The following is a 16,305-nucleotide window of genomic DNA, read 5'->3' as shown; positions in this document are numbered from 1 at the left end:
GACTCGCCGTCGCGGACGACATGAAGCATGAAGAGATGCAGGTTATCCGTAGCAGTCAGCGTGTCTTCGATTACTACCACAGGTCCCATTCAAGCGTAGAAAAAAGTGTCCCACAGCGGAACTATGCTCCCACCAGCCTGCGTCCGTTGCGCGCTGCGCTTTTCGAGCCACCGTTCTGGAGACGACCATCCTAGTGTAGCATAAATGTGATCAAGCCGAAGATCCGACACGTTTCCACTGATCGATGGTCGAATCCCAGTGGTCCCGTGGCCACTGCAGTCGTAATTGAAGGAGTCGTTGGGTCAACATATGAACCCGTGAGGGTGGTTGCTCCGGGGCTCCATGTTCAACAATGTACGATGAACGGTGTGCGCCGATGTTCAGAAATACTTGTGCCTGCACCAGAATTGTGCTCTTTTGACAGAGATGCCACAGATCACCGTCCATTCTATCTTACAGAGCAGAAAAGCCTCTGAACACGACGTTCTGTGAAGCGCCGTGGACGTCCAACCATTTAGCGCCTGGTGTTAGTTTCATTACCTTTCTACCTCTTTCAGTAGATGCTCACGACAGTAGCACGTGAAAATTCGACCACCTTCACAGTTTTCGAGACACTCGTTCGCAGCATTTGCGTAAAACTGATCTGCCCTTTTTCAGAGTCGCTTATCTCAGTGGATTTCCCCATTTTGCTGGAGTGATATCCCTCCGTTTCTGCTCCGCTTACATGCTTTTGTTACCATGTCACGTTGCCGCAACGCCACCAGGCGGCATCCAACGTCGCAATGAACAATGGTCATAATGTTTTGGCTGATCAGTGTAGAACTATTGGTAATGTCTAGACGTGTGCATACACCGATGCCGAATTAGAAGCGTCGAAGTAGACTTCTGGTCCTTAAAATTGATGAAAGTGAAGGGGGCTTTCAACTGAAGTTAACTTGACAAAGTACGTAGGATTAACACTCCTTACATTCTGTATGTAAGGAAAGATTACACGGTGTGTTTACCAATGACATATCACATGTTTCTGGAGAGATCATGTTACACCTCCCGTATAAATGAGAAATGTCTATCATCGCGTTGTGGTAGATTAAATATTGTATTGTTGGTATTTTATATGGTATGAAAAGTTGGAGTTATTATTATTCTGCCTGCTTCACAACTGGAAAATTATTTAGGCCATTGACTCTGTTATGGTAGTTCACGCAGTTCGTTTGCCCGACAGGCTGATTTTATTGTAAAATACACCACCAATACACAATCTTCCAGATATACAGCTAAATAATTTGAAACTTCCTGGCAGATTAAAACTGTGTGCCAGACCGAGACTCGAACTCGGGACCTTTGCCTTTCGCGGGCAAGTGCTATACCAACTTTTTTTTAAAAAGCTCATTTTGTTCGTGTTTGTTCGTTGTATCTGCTCGGGGCAGACGTCGCAAGACACCCGTTTAAGTTCGTTGTTGATCGATTAACTCAGTTTTTTTTATTACAGAGGGCTGCTAACCCTCTGACCGAACACGCTGAGGTACCGTGCCGGCTAAACTGAGCTACCCAAGCACGACTCGCGCCCCGTCCTCACAGCTTTACTTCTGCCAGTACCTCGTCTCCTACCTTCCAAACTTAACAGAAGCTCTCCTGCGAACCTTGCAGAACTAGCACTCCTGAAAGAAAGGATACTGCGGAGACATGGCTTAGCCACAGCCTGGGGGATGTTTCCAGAATGAGATTTTCGCTTTTCAGCGGAGTGTGCGCTGATATGAAACTTCCTGCCAGATTAAAACTGTGTGCTGGACCGAGACTCGAACTCGGGACCTCGCAGGAGAGCTTCTGTTAAGTATGGACGGTAGGAGACGAGGTACTGGCAGAAGTGAAGCTGTGAGAAGAGGGCATGAGTCGTGGTTGGGTAGCTCAGTTGGTAGAGCACTTGCCCGCGAAAGGCAAAGGTCCCGAGTTCGAGTCTCGGTCCGGCACACAGTTTTAATCTGCAAGGAAGTTTCATATCAGCGCACACTCCGCTGCAGAGTGAAAATCTCATTCTAGCTAAATAATTTGTTTTATTATTGTAAATTTGCGTGTTGAGGAGATCCTCGCGATTTCCGGTAAAACGATCAAACAAAAGTTATTGAAATAACGTTGTATGAATATGGTTCAATATTAGAAAAACTGACTACTATTACTGCTTCAAACGAACAACCGCTAATCAAGAGAAATCTCCTACATTTACATTTATTTTTATTATTTGTCCAAATCAGCAAATATTAAAATATTTATTACGACTACGGGCCGTTATCATTTAGAACAATGGCGCTGACCTCTGCACCAATGTTGCCCTATAAAATTTCCATACATTATTTAAGTCACTCACTTCATGAGTATAGGATCAGTTACAGTAAAACATTAGCGACGCCTTTAAGTAATATTTGATTATATTTAGACTAAATATTACATTAAACTCACACGGTTTCGTGCCTCGTCTCAAAATGGCTTCTTACACAACAAACAAATGGGAAGTGTGTTTGTTCCTTTATCAAAAGGAACGGAGATTACAATAACAATCACAGACCATATTCGTTGATTCAATAGTCTTTTCGATTTTTCTGCGATAATATTTATTTCGTTACGACGTCAGTTTTGCGAAAGTTCTGCAAAATTATTTTTTCCACGTTATGTGGCGTACCGCCACGTGTTGGAATTCAGGTGTTGTAGGATCATGAGTTATCAAGATTACGGTTTATCCTCCCGCAATGTCGCTGTTCGCGTTGGTTGAAATACCGCAACTGTTTTGCTGTTATGTAATCCACTGCTTCCCAACCTTACTTAGATCACTACCCCTGAGGCAATCACACATTAGACAGTACCTCCCCTCCACCCCCTCCCTATTCTGCAGTATGTACCCAAACTTCTCCCCGCCCCGCTCCACTATCACCAAATTTAGCACCTAACTAAAACTGTAGACCGAAAGGCTTTCATGGAATATTTTTATTTTTAAAATGATGAATGATGTTTAGTGGGTGCGCGGGCACGTGTGTGTGTGTGTGTGTGTGTGTGTGTGTGTGTGTGTGTGTGTGTGTGTTAGAATGAAAGATGAAGCAGTTCGTGGTGCTACTCACAAATGCTTCTCAGATAAGAAAGCTAACTATCTGCAGTGAGTGTAGGCACGTGTCACAGAACCTACTTCCCCTGCGTTCCTCCTCACCAACACGGCACTTGCTTAAAGTGCACGCTGCAACCCCACTTAAAATCAAACAAGTTCTTATGTGTGCACTACACTTACTGTTTGTAAGTCACTTGATTGCTGGCCTCCTAACTTATGAACTGGCAGAAGTTGGATCACTTTGGATTGCTAATGCTTTGTGTCTGACCACTCAAATAATAATAATACGTAATGTGATATAGTATCCCTGCTGCAGTTCTTGCTTTCTCGTGTTGTCAATTAATTCGTTTGTTTCGAAGCAATTACTAAGGCAATATCTGGACTACTGTAGATATTATCTACAACTTGGAGAAACATTTTCTTGATGTTTTAGCATTTGTTACGTAGAGAAGACATTTTCTTGAGGTATTTAGCAATTTTTACGTGTTTGTCTCATCTTTATCGTCAGCGATGTACGGAACAAATGGTTCAAATGGCTCTGAGCACTATGGGACTTAACAGCCATGGTCATCGGTCCCCTAGAACTTAGAACTACTTAAACCTAACGAACCTAAGGACAGCACACAACATCCAGTCATCACGAGGCAGAGAAAATCCCTGGCCCCACCGGGAATCGAACCCGGGAATGTACGGAACAAAGCATATGTGTGTAATGGGTGAACTATGTGATGAACCTGTAACCTCCACCGTACTAACTGAGAAAAAGTAATAATACTGTTGATAACTTAGATAATCACTATTACTGTCTTACAAAATTGTGATAATAGTAATGATCTTCTGGAAATAATTTAGCTTCGTGAGTGAAACAGAATCTAATCGCTTAGTATTTACCCCTCAGAAAATTTCATGTTACCCCTCAGGAGGTAATTACCCCCAAGTTCGGAACCACTGATGTAATACCGGTGGTGCAGTGGTTAGCACATTGGACTCGCATTCGGTTCAAACCCGTCTCCGGCCATCCTGATTTAGGTTTTAGAAATTTCCCTAAATCGTTTCAGGCGTCGATGGGACGTTAAATACTAATTTCCTCCTTCAACACTGATGTAATCTATGGGTACAGGAGAACAGTACACTACTCCATGCAGACTCTCAGTGGCTCTACACGGCTAGCGCCAGAGAAGACAGGTACATCGTACATTCGACAGTGCAAGATAGTAAAGCCATGCTCGTTTACCATGAATCATGGAATCAGCTTGCTTGCGGCGAGACAAACACACAGGCAATGCGTCGATATGCGCACCGCAGACTGTCGGCACTGCTACTGCTCGTCGCGGTAGCGGAGAGAGAGGAGCGACCGCAGTGTTCGCCCTCTTAGGAACTCTGGACATAGCAGTAGCCCCAGGTCGTCTTTGCAGTTCTGCGTGCAATATCACGGCGGACGTATCCGTGTGGTGAGGTTTCAAGGATAACAGATGTTACCAGATTATGTTCGTCGTCAATACATAAGCTCAGCGACTGGCACGGTTGTATGAGATACATAGCAGCATCACTTCTGTTTGGCATAGTCGGTAATTTTGACAGCAGACGTGAAATTTCTAACTACTGCATAGTCTCAAATTAACTACAAATTAATCATGATGGAGCAGTTAGACCCCCGAGTTCAGGATTTTAGTGGGCATGGAGGCTGAGCGGGTGGGTTGGTGGCACTACAGGCCTCGGCTCGGTGAGGCAATGCGTTGGGAGCCAAGCGCCACTCCTTCTGAAATACTGGCACTCTTTGCGTGCTCTAGTTTCTTATTGTGACACGTCGTACCAAGCAGACTTGATTCTCTGCCGTCCGCGCTAAGTAATAATTTCGAAACTTTACATGTGCACCCGGGAATTGGAGCAGCTGTTTATTCTTCCCGCAATACGGTACATGCACAGCAAGTAAAATTTCGTTGTTTCCCATCTTTCCTGGTGTTGCAGTTTCTGTGGCCAGCAGTTCAAATGGCTGCTGCTACAGACGCCGCCTTCTAAACTTTCGTGAAAACACATCAGAATTCATTATCTAGATCAGGGGTTCCGAACAAAATTTTCTCGAGGACCCCCTCATCGAGCATGATTGGTACCTTGTCATATCACAGTATCAAGTATCTAAAAAAGCCAAATTAAGAGTCTTTTTATACTTTTCTATTTTCGGTACTTAAAAAAATCATTGACATATTGCCGACCGGTGTGGCCGAGCGGTTGTAGGCGCTACACTCTGAAACCGCTCGACCGCTACGTTCGCAGGTTCGAATCCTGCTTTGGGCATGATGTCCTTAGGTTAGTTGGGTTTAAGTAATTCTAAGTTGCAGGGGACTGATGACCTCGGAAGTTAAGTCCCATAGTGCTCAGAGCCATTTGAACCATTGACATATTCGTTATTGAAAAATTATTGAGCGGCCAAAACAAAAAAATCTGTTATCATACGAAATATATTTAATATATTTTTTATTCTAATAGCCTCTTGCGGACCCCTCTGGCATAGCTCGCGGACCTCTGGGGGTCCGCGGACCACCTGTTGTGAACCACTGATCTAGATGTTTCAAGATGAACTGAATGTAACGGAAAAGAGACCTATCCAGGTATTGTATTCACGCGCAATAGCCTGCCGTTTACGGGATTCAGGGAGTGACGCCGGCCCTGAACCGAATCCGCACGACGAATTAGCGACGAGGGCAGCCGTGCCAGGAAGCCTGCATGTGGATTTTAGGCGGTGTCCCACATACGACTAGGTGAATGCCAACCTGGTACGATTCGCAAACATATAGAAGAATGTTCGCACACTTTCACATACATAGTTTGACACATCAATTCCGCCCCTAGGAGGGAAGGGAGGGGGGGGGGGGGGGACGGGAAGGGGCATCCGGTCGCCTTCTATCATTAATTTCGGTAAATCCGCAAATTGAGAAGCCGACCCCGTGAAGATATGGGATAAAAGACCAGGGTAAAGACTCTGTAAAGGAGACTTTTACGTAAGTTTGGTTGGCAGTCGGGGTAATGGACGGTTGTCTCGTCGATTGCTGGGGGTTTATCAGAGGGAGTTTTCTAGACCTAATTAAATATCAGAAAGGCACGGAAATTATCAGATACGGCAGGGACTAAGAGAAACCATACAAAATCGTTTTAAATTAAAAAGAATTACGATGTGAGAATTATGTAATCTACAGATAAATGATTATAAATATGTACTTTGAAGTATTTCACAATTTAGATTTCGTTGTATTACTTGTAGAGACAAATGACACTAGGTATTATATTTCCATTCGGCATGTTTTCTAAGGCAACTGACACAACTTCCTGTTCTTTTGCTGTTCTTCTTTTTTCCGTCTTTTTGAGGTTCCGTACCTCAATCGGTAGAGAAGGAACCCTTATAGAATCACTTTCTGGTCCGTCTGTCTGTGTGTCTCTGTCCGACTGCTAAAAAGCCATTTTCTCCGGAACCGATCGACGAATCACGTTGAAATTTATTTCACATACTATACTCTACTGTCCCTTGGCGGTATTAAAGCTTAAGCCTGTACGTCAGTGCAGTCAAAGGATATGGCGATTTATGTCACATATTTTGACACTCGCAAACTCACTCATCAGAACCTACAGGGTAATTCCCGTTGATCTAGGACCATGAAATTTTACAGAAAGCGAGGTTTCACAGAAAACTAAAGGAAAAATCCGAAAATTGTTAATTTGCAATTATATCACTTGAAAATATACCTCCTTTGTCATTTGTTATCAGACTTTAAACTTAAAATGAAAACATTATCGAAAGTCTTGTAATTCGCGGGACTGATATCTTGCCATTATCAGTATAATTAATAAGCAAAAGACGTCGCGATCATCGACTCCCGGGACGGATGTACTGTCTACATACATAGTCAAGTTTATGTGGAACCCTCGGAGCGTGAGCCCTGCTTCCATACGGCCAATTTCTGTAATTTTTTTTCGTTTTTAAGGGTTTGTATAAAGTAATAATAAATAATGCGTTTGTTAAACGCCTATATCATTCCAGGATTACATATCAGAACTTAACAACCCATAAAATGGAACACCTGCAGCCGTCCCTTCGATGTTATGTATTTCATACCTACCAGTGTCAGTGATTAAGTATACCATCTTCAGGCCTCAACTGATGCTGAGGGGGCCCCGTCAGTGGTCAAAGTCTATGAACTGGTTTCCGTAGACTGTAAGAACAGTGCTGTGTCTACAACCAACAACTACCAACTGTTGGTAATTGGTGATAGAACATCGTCGTTACAGTCTATGGAAACCAGTTCATAGACGTTGGCCGCTGATGCTATCGTGTATACGATTCGAGTTAACCCATTCAGCGTCAGTTAAGGCCTGAAGATGGTTTACTGAATCATTGAAACTGGTAGCTATGAAATAAATAACATCAAAGGGACGGCTGCCCCTATTTTATTACGTGAGTGATCGGTTGAACTCCCTCAAACCTTCAGTCAGAAGGGTGGACATACTAAAACCATTATGCCTCATACCTCAATTCTATCACTGTCGGTCCCCATCTTTCGAATCTCGAGCAATGAGCAAAAAGGCCCCCTGTCCCCAAAATTCACAACAACAACAGTGAGTAGAGGTAAATTTTTTCATTAATTTAGTCACGGAACAGAGTAGCTAGTAGTATCGATAACATCTCAATTAATTTCATATTTACTAAATCCCACTCGAATACTTAATTTAAATGAAGCGCAGAAAAGTAACAATTACTGCATAATCGCTTGTCTGTTAAAATACTGGTCAGATTGCAGCAATAGTATTTTTAATAAAACATTTTCTGAGAGAAAATCGTACCGCCACTCAGCGATATGCATCATGTGGTATTCTGTAAGTAACCGTAACCTAGTATAACCGATAGGATTACCCATTCCCTGTTTCATTTTACAAATAACAACATTTAACTGCATACAAATTTTAACCATTGAGGGCGTAACATGCAGCCACAAAAACCATTAAAGGTGCTGCACAGCTAACTTCATGCGGGTCATAGGTAATTAATTATTACGTTTGTGTATTTAAAATAAGAGAGTCTAAAGCTGTGAAATACATGTGAATTCCCAATGCAGTGAGAATTTATTTATATTTCTAGTGGGATATAGAAGTTGTTTAAAACTGCCAGTTGGAAGTACGTGACCTTTGTAAATGTTTGCGTAATAATTACTTATGGGACGATCGCTTAGATACACAAAAAAATTACATTACCGGCTTTGGCAGGCGGCTGCCAGCTCAGCGTGCTTAGCGCACTATAAAAGCTTTCTAGAGATGAATAAATAATTATAGTAAGGTACCTTGGATACCGTCAAGTCATTTAACATTTCAATTAATGTACATCATATCGCCCATTAATAAAAAACCGAAACAAGAAAATCATTCTACATTATTATGTAGGGATATGAAAGAGGGGGTAAAGGGAAATGGTAGGCTCGTGCGGTAGGCTCGGCGTAAATGCTTCGTCTCACCTAGCTGCTCGAAGTCGGCCCTTGTACGTTTCACGCTATTAAAGAACCAGAGTAAAACTTCTTTAGTTTGTGCATCGGACAAATTTTACTTTAAGAGGTGGAGGGGGAGAAAGCGTAGGTGAAACGAGAGACTAATAGTGTAGTCTGCATCTGCTTATGTGTTCCGTGCTATAAAGTCAAGTAAAACCGATATGTTAAAAAACATTGCCAGGGGCGCAAATTTTTAAAATTACAAAACTTTAAAAAAATAAAAATTTTGTGAAAGAATACAAATTTTAGAAAGTAGCGCGAAAAATAACAAACATACACACAAGCCAGCGGCTAACTTATCTTAAAATCATACAAAGAGTATGAGTATTTTTACGCCTAATATAAATATTCAAAAGTAAATTTTCGAAAAATGTATTGTGCTTAAGAAAGCGCACATATTAAACCATTTACATGTGTAGAGCTATCGACACCCGAACCATTATTAGTAAATTTGATAAAATTATGTGTCATTAATGCAAGAAATAAGCACGCAAAGACATTACTAACAAAATTGCAACCCTTATCTCTATGATAATAATATTGCAAACAACTGCCAATAAAAACGGTTAAAATGAAATTTCAATAAAATAAAATTACATAAGGGTAGCATCGTCCTGTATTTGGCCTTTCGGAAGTGTCGTATTGCTGGTGGTGGCGCTGTCGCTGTGTTGACTTGTGTGTTCTCAGTGGCGTGCGGTAGGCTCGGCGTAAATGCTTCGTCTCACCTAGCTGCTCGAAGTCGGCCCTTGTACGTTTCACGCTATTAAAGAACCAGAGTAAAACTTCTTTAGTTTGTGCATAGGACAAATTTTACTTTTTTCTCTAAGTTAATTACAAGTGGAGTGATACGACATTGCAGTTGTAGAGTACGTCTTGGCACTCCGTGTATGGTTTTTCACAATTTGTACACTTGTTTCGGTATTAATTCGAACTTGTAAATAGCTTTTTATTATTATCATTATTGTGGTGTGGTTGTATTACAAGCGGTTTTCCTCTCTGGAAACATTTATTAACTTGTCTTTTACAAAAATATTTTGCAATCTGGACATCTGACCATAATGAGTAACTGGCACACGTGTACTTTTTTCAACTTCAGTATAGCGTTTCCCCTGCTGTTGAGAACCCCCGTAGTGCTCTCGTGCTGACTGAACGATTCCGCAACGAAACAGTCTTGGTTGGATTCTTTTATCTTTTCTGTTAATTATAGCTGGTAAGAGTTCTCGACAGACGCAGTCCTCAGTTCGTGATCTAGTGGCTAGCGTTGCTGCCTCTGGATCATGGGGTCCCAGGTTCGAATCACGGCCAGGTTGGGGATTTTCTCTGCCCGGGGACTGGGTGTTTGTGTTGTCCTTATCATTTCATCATCATCATCAGCTTCAGCTTCATCATTTGTGACAGCGTCTAGATTGAATTGTGAAAAAATGGATTGTGCAAGAACTGGGACTTTGTACGGGCGCTGATGACCGCGCATTTGAGCGCCCCACAAACCAAACATCTTCATCATCAACCGTCAGCCAATAGTACGCTGACCGACGTCTCTCTAGGTCGACACCGAGACAGCAGCGGCATCTACACGAAGAGCCTGGCGGCTGCCCAATGGAAGATTAGCCGTCCTACGAACGCTATAGCAGTGACTTATGAACTGTATTGTTTCACTTCTGTTAGGAGCTGTATATACCGAAGAGACTGCTTATGTTTCACGTCGCCCTTTGCTTGCAAAATCCAATTGTAAATTTCTCGAAGTTAAGTATTGTCATTTATCTTACGGTAATAAAAAGTCATTCATACAATTTGCTTGAATTGTTGTCTAGCAATCCGAGAAGGCAGGTTTCCTAGGCACCCCATATTTGACGAGTAGGCAGGACACAACACTTTGTAAGTCACATATTACCTGAACAAGTTACACTTCCTCAAGGTTATCCCAATGAATTTATCCTTTAATCTGATTTACTGCTTCCAGCTCTATCTGGTCTCTCTAGTTTACTTCGCTCCTCATGTTTCATGGTTTTATCGTCAATAGCGTAATAAAAATTTAATGGATTTCATCCCCTCGTTATGCACAGCACATTACAATTATTTGGGCTTAGGGTCAACTGCAAGTCCTTGCAACTGTTGTTACTCTCTGTAGGTCTTCATGCATTTTGCAACAGACGTTGCGACCTTTATATAGGCGACAGCATCATTCGCGAATAACCTCACCGAGCTTCCAGCATTTCACAAAGGATTATTTATGTATATGGTAAACAGCAACGATACTATAATAGTGCTTTGGGGTACATCGGAAGTTACTTCTACATTTTTCGATTTTCGTTCAGTTGTGTTCTAACTGCAAAGAATCCAGACCCCAATCTTGTTCACTAGACGACAGCACAAAGATGTAGCGAATCCCTTCCTGGGTGGCATCCATCTTTTACAGCGTTGTGTTGAATTTTGTTTCCCTAGTTGTCATTCTTTGCGAGAGCTGATATCAATTCAGCAAATATCTATAAATGTCGAAACACGATTTCTGATTGCAGTTATAATGACTGTTAATATAAGACTGGTACATCTAACAACTACAATTTCATATCGTTTTATTGCTTACTAGCTGTCAGAGGTGTACAAATTCCGCTTTTTACCTGTCAATACTTGCCTTTTAGCCAGGCAAGCAAGCTACAGAACGGGCAGGCCGCTTCACTCCAACCGAAGTCAAGCTTTGCCGAACCCAAACACGTTAAAGAAATCTTGCTTGCGTACTCGTCCTCCCGCGGCGATACGCTACGTAGCGGTTTCGTCTGTAGCCTTCTAACAATACAATTAAATTAATCTGGAAGGAGCAACCTATTCCTATCATATCAAATTATTTTCTTTATTATTTTTCTCCTTATTTCAGTTTGCTAATTCTTTGGCTGTGTTATCGATTTTTCCTTATATAACTTCTATGTGTTCTTTTCCTTATGTTTTTTAAACTTTTTTATGTTGAACAGACTGTACGTTTTCACTGTAGGGTTATGAGGACGGCTCGGATTTTTTTTATCCGATTATCACAAAATAAGGCCCAGTATAATATATACATTCATTTTGAGTCATTGTAGCACAGAAAATTGTGGATTGTAGTTGTCCTGGTTTTCCTTTTTCTGGCGTATTTCGTGTTTAATTATTTATTCCGATATGCATGGTTTTCTCTGCAACTTCATACTCTTTCCAGCAGTTCTGGGTTTTCTCAATTCGAACCATCATCAGGTCACCCTAATACAAGTTTCGTATAATAAAAACAACGGTTTCCGGAAGTCGACATATTTTGAACTTGCGAACCTGATTATGTCTATTATAGCGCAAAGCCAATAAAGTAATGTTTCGAGGTCTGGTTTCTATAACATTTCAGCCAAATATGAAACTAGTTATAACAATTTTAATTACTTTTCCAGGTTGTGTATTGCGGGTTCACTGAATTCATTCTAAGTGACAAAACAACTCATTCTAAATTTCCCCAATCCGTTTTAGCAAACACGAAGATCGTTTTTCATGCAATGTTAATCATAATTGAAAGATGAAGCTTTTCTTTTATACTAAGCTTTCTTCGCACTACATTGCATACCACCAGAATGTGGTTTTTAATATCCGCTGAGCCGTATATTTTTCCTATTTCCAACAATGTTTGCCCTAAATTTAGAAAGCCTATATACAGCTAAATGACCTCAAGTGCTTAGTACACATTTCCACACACCTGACAACCACTAAGTGTTTGTCTTGTTTAAACAAAAATTATGGAGTGAAGAAACTGCTGGTCAAATTTACAAACGTGTCGTAACAATTGTTTAGTAACTTTCTACACAATTTGTATTGCGAGACACCCACCAATTTATTTGTAGCTGCCTCATAAGTCCATGCTGGACTTGGGCTATGTTTTCTTGACTGGTATAAGGCCCCTTATTCTTAGTTTTTCCTCAATCTTCTTTAAGTCTGGTTTGTTCATTATACTGCTCTCACCTTTTAGGCAGCTGATCTGCAGTGAAACTACCTACACAAACACATGGCTGACTATTCTCTAGTCACGTTGGATTAATAGCGCTGAACGGGTCCCGTGAAACTTAACACGCCTGCGTAAACCCAGGCTGGCCTGCTCAAACACCACTGTGCTTCAGTACGCACGCATTCTTCTGTCTCAACTGGGGCAGAGATAGGGCTGAAAGGAGGTTTGTACACCTCTGCTAGCTGTTACCCGCGGCTGCGCTCGCATATCAGTTTTGGTATGATGAGTGATCGTGAGTTAATACGCTGTTGTACGTGCAATAATGTCTGCTGCCATCTCGTGTCTGCCTGTTCGGGTAAGCATAGCTCATGATATGCGCCGTCCTCCAACTTCCCCCAACGTACGATGACGTAGCGCGCTCAGAGTTGATGCCGAGGGTACGGTGGAACGTGGGCGTCCATACACTATACAACGTATACGTTATGCACCGAATTTGATTATTATTTATGGTTTGTGTTCACTGATGTAAAAAACGGTATTCCATTCCTTACTTCACCCTCCTAGGCATCGTTTTTTTGTGTAAAGTAACCTACGTTCTTCTTGAGGATTCAAGCTATCTCCATACTAAATTTCATCGAAATCGGTTCAGCGGTTTAGTTGTGAAAACATAGCCTTCACATTTAGTAATATTTGTACGGATTAAACACGCTGAGGATTGTTACCCGCGACTGCGCTCTCATATCAGTAGAATGAAAGGTCCGAATGGGTTCATTGGCCGGGAGATCGTATTCGGTATGTTCAACCGCTTGGTGGAATTCTTTTTACTTGACGTTACTTCGCCGACTTGCGCTTCGATGATGATCAAATGATGATGATCATAACACACACACACACACACACACACACAAACAAAGAAACAAACAAACAAACACACCGTCTGGAGCGCAGAAAATCCGACCAGGCCGGGAATCGAATCCGCGACCTCGTCATCGAGGGTCAGCAATGCTAACAACAAGAACATGAGCTATCGACGCAAATTTGTAGTTTTGTTATAAGTGATGGTGACAGTAGTAAAATAAAATGTGGACTTTCTAAAATCATTAAATAGCATTAAACTAACGAAGAAAGAAAGTAGTTAATTTGTTGTTCGGTGCAGCACAAATGCTATAATGCAGGGTGTAGCAAAAAGCATAATCCAGTTTAAAAACATCGTAACTATTATGTTATTTGAGATGTGTGTGTACAACATACTGTTGAAAAGAGCAAACTCTCGAGTTTTACATGGTTCCCTATAGGTAGCAGCAATGTGCGCCCACTTCGGTCCTAGTAAAAATGGTGTCGGAACAACAGGAAGCGTTTCGTGTTCTACGTTTTGCGCAGTGCAGGTCAGTAATAACTGTTCAGCGTGAGTATCGTACTAGATATGGTGTGGATCCTCGTACAGCACAGAGCATTAGACGATGGCACGAACAATATCGAGAAACAGGTTGTTTGTCTAAAGGCAAATTGTCGGGCCATACCCGAGTGTCTGACACAGACGTCGAATGCACCCGCCGTAGTTTCAAAAGGCGTCCGCAGAAATTCGACAGGTTAACATACCCCCGATGTCCGTCTCGCGTGTGTTGCGTCGACGTCTACACATGAAAGGATACAAAATTCAGCTACTGCGGGAGGAGCCGCGCAATCCATGACATGGCGCCTCAAACTGCGCGGCCACTTCGCGCGGCGAGTTTTTTTGAAATGTTTCCGAGCTAAGTCGTCGTTACGTAAGTCGTTTTCTTCTTCTTCGTTTTTTGTATGTTTAATGTTAATTCTTTCTGTACATTGTGGTTTTCTGATTGCGTTTTACTGTAGTACAATTGTGTTACAATTTTGAGATCATAATCGTTTTCCTGGGCTATGTATTCTAAGATTTATTTCTTTATGAATTGCATCGTCTTCTAGTGGAAAATGTATTAACTTGTTAAGAATTGTGTGGAAGAATGCGAATTTGTGGGCGTTTGGATGAAATGAGTGTGAACTGATAATACAGTCTGTCGTGGCAGGCTTTTTGTAAATTTCGAAGCAATGTTTGTTGTTAGCGTTCGTAATAGTTAGGTCGAGAAAGTTGATTGGTATGTTAGTTTCACGTTCTGTCATAAATTTCATCCTGGGCTGTAACTGCTTCAGTACTTTATGTATTTCGTCTGTATCATTAAGATTACCTTCTGTAGGCTTACTTATGTATTTACAGAACACCTGATGATGTCATTATGCCAAAATGGGCTCAATGTGAATAATTTATAAAATAGAAACCATTTAAAGAACAGTGTAGGTGGCTGATATTCTAAATAATCCCCTTAAGCTGTCATGATCTTGATACTCCTCACCACTTGCAGAGAGTAGATCACTCTAGAAATTTGTTCCACCCTCAGAAATAGTAAAGAAACACTTGGGCCTTATTACATCCTCCTTCTTTTCGGCACTCATGTGGTTTATCTTGGGAATAATCGCAGCACGTTTCATTGCTTTGAACAAGGGAATGTTTTTCTCGGAGCATCACAACGTACTTCTGATCCAGAGCATTATAGAAGTCTAGTTCTCGTTGTTGCACGAGTCCGGAAAAAAACCTGAAGTTTAAATCCTCTCTTACTAATACGTCTAAATCTCTCTTCCAAACAATGTAGGAAAAATACTGTAGTGGAGATGTGATTTCATTTGCGCCTCTTACAGATTCTCTTTCACAATAAGTATATTGAGAAATGTTATTAGTATCTTCTTTTGGTTCATGTATCGCCACAGCCAGATTACAGAACCATACCTGTCGTTCGTAAGAGACCTCTCCAATAGAGAGCGTTGGCAGAGATTGATTTGTTATAGTATGTCAAAGACAAATTTTATGGTGTCTTCAGAATATATATTCACGAGTACCTCTAACTTCTTGGGAAGCTAAGTAGCATAAAGTGAAATGTGAAATTACTCGTATATAGCATGACGCAAATTTTGCAAAAACTAGCTGTATTCTCCATTTTGTAAGTATGGACTAAAGCAAGTTTTGCTAAAGCCGGCATTAGGGTTGTAGAAGAAGCTGAAGCGTATTTGGTAACAAGAGAACTATTTTTAAAAATCCAAAAAAGCGAGTTTTGTAAAGACGGTTGTCTATTACTGTTCCATATTTCGCGTTATTTTCTTCAGATCAATAAATATTTTGCACTACGCACGCTCTAAAGTAGCCTATGTACTTTGTAAGGTGTCAGGCAAATCCAACACCTTCCATGAAAACCCTGACATGATAAGCAAATCCAGTGGTATGTCACATAGCTCCGAATAAATCGTGACATTAAATTAACCAAAGTAATACGAGTAACAAGTGAGCAAATGGAATACCACAGACTAACACAAGAATGCCTAAATGCATGTCATACCTTCCCACCGTGGGACAGACGCAGTTCCGAGGGGAGAAACGAGAACAGAAGCCGAGAGCAGAACCGTGTTAAGCGAGAATGCCCTATGATAAGGGGCGGACACCCACGTCGCCAGCTAACCGCTACGACTACACCACCCGCAAGTTTTAGCGTGAGACTTTTTCGCGTCTCTGTTACGTTAGGACCACCCCCCCCCCCACCCCTTGTTAAAAGCTAGAGCCCTCCAGAAGAACAATATAGATCTTACAATAACACAAAAAGGGCTACACCACCCGCAAGTTTTAGCGTGAGTCTTTTTCGCGTCTCTGTTACGTTAGGACCACCCCCCCC

The 16,305-nt window shown here is 41.6% G+C and overlaps 1 non-coding gene across 1 annotated transcript; it reads left to right on the top strand.

Moving 5' to 3' along the window:
* Positions 1–1,894: 1,894 nt before the first annotated feature.
* Positions 1,895–1,969, top strand: Trnas-cga (transfer RNA serine (anticodon CGA)). Its single transcript has one exon. It is a non-coding gene; the product is annotated as a tRNA-Ser (tRNA).
* Positions 1,970–16,305: the final 14,336 nt, after the last annotated feature.

Source organism: Schistocerca serialis, chromosome 2, assembly GCF_023864345.2.
Source record: "Schistocerca serialis cubense isolate TAMUIC-IGC-003099 chromosome 2, iqSchSeri2.2, whole genome shotgun sequence".
NCBI classification, from domain to species: domain Eukaryota; kingdom Metazoa; phylum Arthropoda; class Insecta; order Orthoptera; family Acrididae; genus Schistocerca; species Schistocerca serialis.
Note: the sequence above shows the minus strand (reverse complement) of the source record. Positions and strands in the feature narration are given on the sequence as shown.